Raw genomic sequence first — 7,471 nt, forward strand, 5'->3', positions numbered from 1 at the left:
CCCCATCAGCCCTCAGTTTGTTCTCGACATTCAAGAGTCTCTCATGGTTTGCCTCCCTCCTCTCCCCAACTATTTTTCCCCTTCTTCTCCCCCATGGTCCTCTGTTAAGTTCCTCCTAATCCTCAACAAACAATCCAGTGAAGAAATAGGCAGAAGATATGAACAGACACTTTTCCAAAGAGGACATCCAGATGGCCAACAGACACATGAAATGAAGCTCAGCATCCCTCCTCATCAGGGAAATACAAATCAAAACCACACTGAGATACCACCTCATGCCAGTCAGAGTGGCTAAAATGAGCAAATCAGAGGACTCTAGATGCTGGCAAGGATGTGGAGACACGGGCACCCTCCTACACTGTTGGTGGGAATGTAAACTGGTGCAGCCCCTCTGGAAAACAGTGTGGAGATTCTTCAAAAAAATTAACAACAGAATTCCCCTATGACCCAGCAATAGCAGTGCTAGGAATTTACCCAAAGGATACAGGAATCCTGATGTATAGGGGCACATGTACCCCAATGTTCATAGCAGCACTCTCAACAATAACCAAAACATGGAAAGAGCCTAAGTGTCCATCAATGGATGAATGGATCAAGAAGATGTGGTTTATCTATACAATGGAATACTACATGGAAATGAGAAAGAATGAAATCTGGCCATGCATAGCAATGTGGATGGAACTTGAGGGTGTTATGCTGAGCGAAATAAGTCAGGCAGAGGACAGATACCATATGTTTTCATGTATAGGGGGATTAAAAGTGTGTTTTTAAAAGAAAACAGAAGTAATATTAGTTTTAGGTACCCGCCCCCACCCCACCAATGTTTAACATGATCCTTTACTTGGAGGTTTGATGTGGAAACCCCAGTACTCTGTGATATAACCAGCATAGAGCAGTGATAAATCCATTACCGCCATGACACATTTCTTCATAAAGCCTTCCAGAAGTTAGCAAAGCATCTGAAAGTTTCCGTTCACTTTTGAAGTGAAAGTCTCTCTGGCAAAATAAAGCCCCCCCCCCCCCCCCACTAAACTTTCAGGTGAGAGCTATTCTTTTTCTTCTTGTTTTCCATTCCAAGGGCAGATCCTCCTCCAAACTCCAAAATAGTGTCTTCTGTGAATAAGGAAGTCTTAGCAACTTGGGGACAGTCACCCACAATTTAAGGACTATTTTATAGTTTTGTTTAATGCCTACACCTCTCTCTACAAGATACTAAGACAATTTCACTCCCCATGCAGCAAGAGATAGGGAGAGAAATGCTTTTCTTTAGGACTGTAGCAGTGTTGCCAAACGTAACGACATCTGCCAAGCGAGCGTTGGGAAAAGCACACTGAAGCTCCATGGCCACATTCCATGGCAACAGCTGGTGAATCCCAGGTGCTGTCAGGAAAGCCTCCAGCCCTGCTTAAATGTTCCAGAGAGTTCTTTATTATTTTAAACACCGCGTTTGGAGAGTGCTTAATTTGCTCGAATTCAAAACATTCCTCACGGGCAAAGTGCAATGTAAACAACGTTCCAGGAGAAAGTCATGTCAACCTAATTTTTTATTTGCAAACAGCATGGTTAAAAACAAAGTACTTAAGCATTTTCTGACAGTGAGGTTACCACGTAGGCATTTAGGAAGGTTATGAAGGGAAAACATTCTTATTCAAGCTGACCATAATATGCTATCTTCGACATTAGCTGGGTAAGATGGAGATTTCTAGACCAATCTGTCTTTAAGGGGGCAGTGTGAGGAGGGACAAGATTTATAGCAGGAGACTGCTGACTGTCCAACAGTCAGGAAAGTTGTAGTGTTCAGGGTCCGCCAGCATTTGGAAGATATTCATTCATCTGCCTTCGGGAGCTCTGGTCCCACTTCTGCATGTAGCCGGTGACCTAGAGAGTGGAAACAATCACTCAGAGCCATGAAGCCCATGTGTTCTAAATGCCACTTTACATCAGAACATATCTGAGACCACGTGCATTGTCACTGTACCTGAGCAGGGCTTCCCTGTTCAGACACCTGATTTAATCTGGCCCCTACTATGACATATGGGTTCATTCATTCTTTCTTTTAATTTTCAAAGATGTACTGAACAACTACCAAATTCCAGGCCCTATGTTAAAGTAGAGACACACAATGGATACCAGACAGTGTCTTTATCCTTGAGGGGCTGTGGCTGAGTGAGAGACAGACAAGAAACAACAGTTACAGCACAGAGAAATGAACCCTCCTGGACACAAACCTGGGAGGGGTTGTTCAGGTCACAGCCTCGCCCCTTAGCCATGTCTGTGCCCTCACTACACCTCCAGGAAAGGCCACAGCCCCAGGGCCTCAGGGGTCAATTTATGTCACCCCTCTGACCTGCAGGGTTGTTCTGGGAATACGCCTGTCACCCCAGATGGGAAAACCGAAGCTGGTAGGCAAGACTGTCCCTTCTCTCTGTTCACCATCTACGCCATAAAAGTCACTATGGCAGGAAAGAACAGTGCCTCTTCTCCAAAAGGAGCAAAAACAAGGCAGAGGCACAGCCTCCTGATAGTGTGGAGTCCTGGGTCAGCTGTGGTTTGAATACTTAATTCAATAGACTTCCCTTCTGCTTGTATTTCATTTCACTTAAGCTTACTTGAGTTGAGACTCCGTCTCTTGTCACCAAAAGAGTGCTGTTCACTTAATGTACCAAAATATGGGTCAGTACAGGGGCCATGAGAGCACATGGGTCAGTGGGTGCACTTAACCCTGACTAGGGGCCTCAAGGAGCTTCCAGGTAGAGGTAATAGCTAAGCAGGAGACAACTGAATCCCTAACCTATTCTGCTAGATTGTTTTGTTTCCCTTTATAAATAAAAAAAAGCCAAGCTTTCTTTTTTCCCCCTTTCTCTTCCTAGAAAAAGTAGATTTGGAGGGAAAAAAAGTCAAGGGAACCCTGTAGGGGTAGATGGACAGGGTCATGGAGTGAGCGTCCAGGAACAGAAGTAAAGAAGGAGCATGCTTCAGAGCTAAGGATGATGTGGAGTTTGCATTGTTGAAATGCCATTGGTGCCTCTATGAATGGCCAAGGCGGCTGCCATCTTAAGTGTACTAGAAGGTGACTCCACCAGCCCTGTGATGGTCACAGGCCCCGCCAAGCCCATTCCTTCCAAGCACCACGCTGCTTGTGTTTGCCTCCCCCACTCTCACCCACCACTACTCAACTCCATTGCTCCCTGGGGTAGAGGGGGAGGACCGTCCTGAGTGTGACAGGGGTCCAGTGGCAAGAACAAGGCAGGGAGGGGCATTTCACCAGTGGGAACCAGACATGCAAAGTCATGGGAGCACAAAACAGCATGCTGTGTCCAGAGTAGCCAAGTGGTGCTACTGTTGGGAACTGCAAGTCACCCAAAATGTATGTGCACATGACCTTGAAAGTACGCAGTTGTAAAGTGCTCCACAGACATTATTTTCTGTTTCGGTGCATACTGCAGGGTTGATGTGAAACTCCAATGAGATCACATAAAGTGGCTCGGAAGGCTGGAAGAGCATCGTGCAAATGCTCATTAACAGAGTTTGGGGCTCAGCTGGATTATATCTCAGACCACAAAGGAATAGTAAAAATTGAACTGATGGCAAATTTCTCTAGAATCCATAGTATTAAATGTGTTTGTAAGCTGGTTACTTTAATTAAAATACTTCCCATTACCTCTTTACAGATAAATGAACCGTTTCGTTGTCTATTAAAAATAATCTCCTTTTAACAATTAATTAGACCACCAAACTTCAGGCTGTGGGCTAGAGAGTCATTTTTGTTGACCTACCACATCACCAAAATCACTCAGTATAGCATCTAAAATATATACATGTGTGTGTGTGCATGCACATATTTTTTTGTTTTCAGATCTGTATCCACAATCATGGTTTGGGACGCTATTCCTTCCACCTTAGAGGCTGCAGTGCTGTGTTAGTTGCCCATCTGTCTCCCGCCTGTGCCTGTACTCACACGTCCTTGTTCCCACACCTTCTCAGAAACACTACAGCCTTTTCTTCATTTCTACATCCAATTTAGCTGCCATGTACCTTCTTTCACTGTGAAAACACATAAACTAGACATTCGAAGTATAGCTATAAGAAAAGGAAAATTATCATTTACTCCAGGTGGTAGGACCATTTACCTAGACACTCAGAAAATTAGTTCCAACATCACTGGCACTGATAGGAAAATTTGGTAACATTACCTGCTATCCAATAAATACCAAAAAGACCATTGTTTCCCTACTTACATGTAAAACCCAGTCAGAACTTAGGGCAAACCAAAGTCATCTGTCTTTGGGGTGTCATAAAGGTGCTGAGTGTTGTCCATTTGGGCTCCAAACAATTCTGATTTTGCCCACAACCTCACAGAGCTTCTTAAGAAAACAATTTTTTGGTTTCTAGTCTATTCTCTGACCCAGAGGTGCTGACTCAGCTCCAAGGTCAAGACAGAACAAAAATGTCTTACTCATCCAGATACCTCTCCAAAAGCAATCTAAAAATAAAAGTAGTGTACAAAGACGTATCCCTACCTCCTTCATAGAAATACTTTTGTCCTTCTCACAAAACGATATTAGCACCTCGGAACAGTGTCTCTTTAGCATGTGCAGACTGCAGACCCTGTTTATACACACATCTACCCAGTGCCTTCTCAGAGTGGTTTTCCCAAAACAGAAGGACAGTCTGCCCTCAAGAAGTATCTAAGTCTCCTCCTCCTGCCAAATATCAATGCTTGCAATTTTCAAAACAGATTGTTTCCCATTTCTACCCATCAGGTTGGCAAAATTTTAAAGCACCTGCATGCCATGATAGGGCTACAGAGTCTTCCTTCAAGTTCAAGTCCCCAGTTGCACTTAACCTTATTTAAGTAGAGACTTGAAGGTCAGGCAGAAATTCATCCAGAGGAAGATAGGAGGGGATGGAGAGTGGCCTTGGCAGAGAAGAGTCTGGTGGGAAGAAGCACATGGTGGGAGAGAAACCCCACCGGCAGGTCAGTCCAGCTGAAACATAGAGACTGAGTCAGAATAGAGAAGGAGGAGGTGGCTGCTGACTGAGAGTGACCAGGGAATAGATTGAAGATACAAGTAGTAGGTCCAGACCACAAAGATTAAGAAAACACTAAATTGTCACTTCCCTCCACAAGACTATTTCCTGTACTGTCCACTCTGGATGTGCAGGAAGAGGTCAATGGGAAAATACTCTTACTATCCCTGTGTTGACTCACACAAGGCACTTCCTGACTCTGTCATTCTCCCAAAAGGGAATATAGGTAATGATGATGATAGCTATTGAGAGATCAAGAAAAATCCCATGCACCATAAACCCTGTTCTTCAAATCCTAGGATTCACAGTTCCTGCCATTATAGCAAATCTGGAAATAGCAACCACAGTCAGAAAAGCTGGTATACATTAGTGACTTCTCAACCCTTGTAGGGGAATTTGGTGAGGTTTTGTGGCTTCTCCCCTACAAAATGCAAACTTTTTGTTCAAAATGCTTGTTCTCATTGAGGCCTATCTATCCTATGGTCATTGACAGAGTCAGTATGTCCAAGACCCAAGTTGGCAATATGCACCAAGATCTTTGATACATTAATCAATTATGTCAAATAAAAATTTCTATTTAAAGGAATTCATTAAGGCAATATATAAGCTTTTTTTTTTTAAAAAAAGAAACAATCTCAATGTCAGACAGAAGATAGTTTTTTATTTTATTTTACTTTATTTTAATGTTTATTTTTGAGAGAGAGAACGAGTAGGAGAGGGAGAGGGAGAGGGGAGGTCAGAGGATCTGAAGCAGGCTCTGTGCTAACAGAGAGCCTAATGTGGGACCCAAAAAACCATAAGATCATGACCTGAGCTGAAGTTGGATACTTAACCAACTGAGCCACCCAGGTGTCCCCAGCAGATAGGTTTTTTTAAATCTATTTTTCTAGTGCAGCCCCTAAATGAAAACCTGAAAACCTTGTGCTTGAATAATATTTAACAATATGAAGCAATTCTCAAAACCGATCATGTGAAAACTTGATTATCAGCAATATACTGATTACAATTTCCATCTTCCCATACCTGTATTTCGGAGATATAAAACTTAGAAGGCAATACTATAAAATATGAACATTCATTTTCCCTGAAAACTACAACTTTGGGTGGTTTGCTTTACTGGCCATCCTTTTTCTGGTTCCTTCCAAGTGTTTAAAATTTTTTTAAACTGTTACAGTCCGAAAAAAGAGGAAAAATACACATATGAGCCTGTGTTTTACATGGCAAAGAGTAACCCTGACTGGGTGTGCATCTGAATCACACGGCAGCCTGCACAAATAAACAAAGGTCTGATTTTCCTGAATGTTCCAGAAAAATTAGATGTTTCTGTGAGATTATCTGTCTGTGTCTTTCCATGAGCAAGAAAACACAGACACAAATACACATGTTGTTTCTCTTGCACTGCCCTAGAGTATTTGGGAGTTTGGCTCCAAGTCCAGAATTCCAGTTACCTCCTCCAAATCTGGGAACCTTTTGCGTCTATGAAACGTAAGCTACAGTTCCCCTGGGAGAAGACACTCCTCAGCTTCCTGCCTCATCGCAAAGAAAACTGCCCTGTGTGCACAGGCCTCACCACGAGGGCAGAAAATGAGAACCGCTTGGAAAAACAGCAAGGTGCTTGCCATAGTTTGTTTGGTGTCTCCGAAAATAAAATCCATCTTTCTTCACCAGATGAGAGTCATTGCTTGCAGATGATTTGGAGGGGGAATCATTCCCTTTGCTGAAACTGGAAAGCTGGCTGGGTTTCCAGAACTATGTTTTCATAGACATGATGGAGCATTTTAGAAAATGGGAAATGCAATCATGGAGACATGATTTTTATAGGATTTTTGCCTCCTGTAGGTTCTCCCGGATGTTGGGGAGATCTATGTAATCAGAAGCTCCAGTTAGGGTATATACTATTATGATTTACAGGTGATTTAGATAGAGGGCCAAATTTGAGAACATCTGTAGAGAAACACTGAGGGGGCCTCAAGTAGGAAATCAGCAGCAGTTATAGCATGCCTCAGCATTTCAAGTAGAGGTGTTTAAAATACAGCCTTAGCAATTATTTTTTAAAGACCGTCTCCTTTGCTGGAAAGGGTTCCATGCCTTTATTTCACCTCATTCACAGATTCCTCTCACAGCCTGAATAGAAACAATGCAACAACCCAGGGGCACACTCAGTCACAGCCATAGGATACCACATAAATCAGCTGAGGGCAAGCGGGCCCAAGCAAGGGTGAACGCTGCTGGGGCAGAACAGCCTGTCTGGTGGCCAAACTCATTTTGCCTCTTAGCTGCACATGTTGACTTTGTGTGGGGACCTGGAGAGTCCAGTCACCACAAACCCAAGGGTCAACAGCCACTTGGCAGCCTCTTTGCACCAAGCAAGTGCTGAATTAAATAAAACCAGAATGGAAAGGGCCCAGCATCCTACCAGAAGTTACTCTTTGACATTGGG

Source organism: Hyaena hyaena, unplaced genomic scaffold, assembly GCF_003009895.1.
Source record: "Hyaena hyaena isolate Hyena2069 unplaced genomic scaffold, ASM300989v1 scaffold_1614, whole genome shotgun sequence".
Lineage (NCBI taxonomy): Eukaryota > Metazoa > Chordata > Mammalia > Carnivora > Hyaenidae > Hyaena > Hyaena hyaena.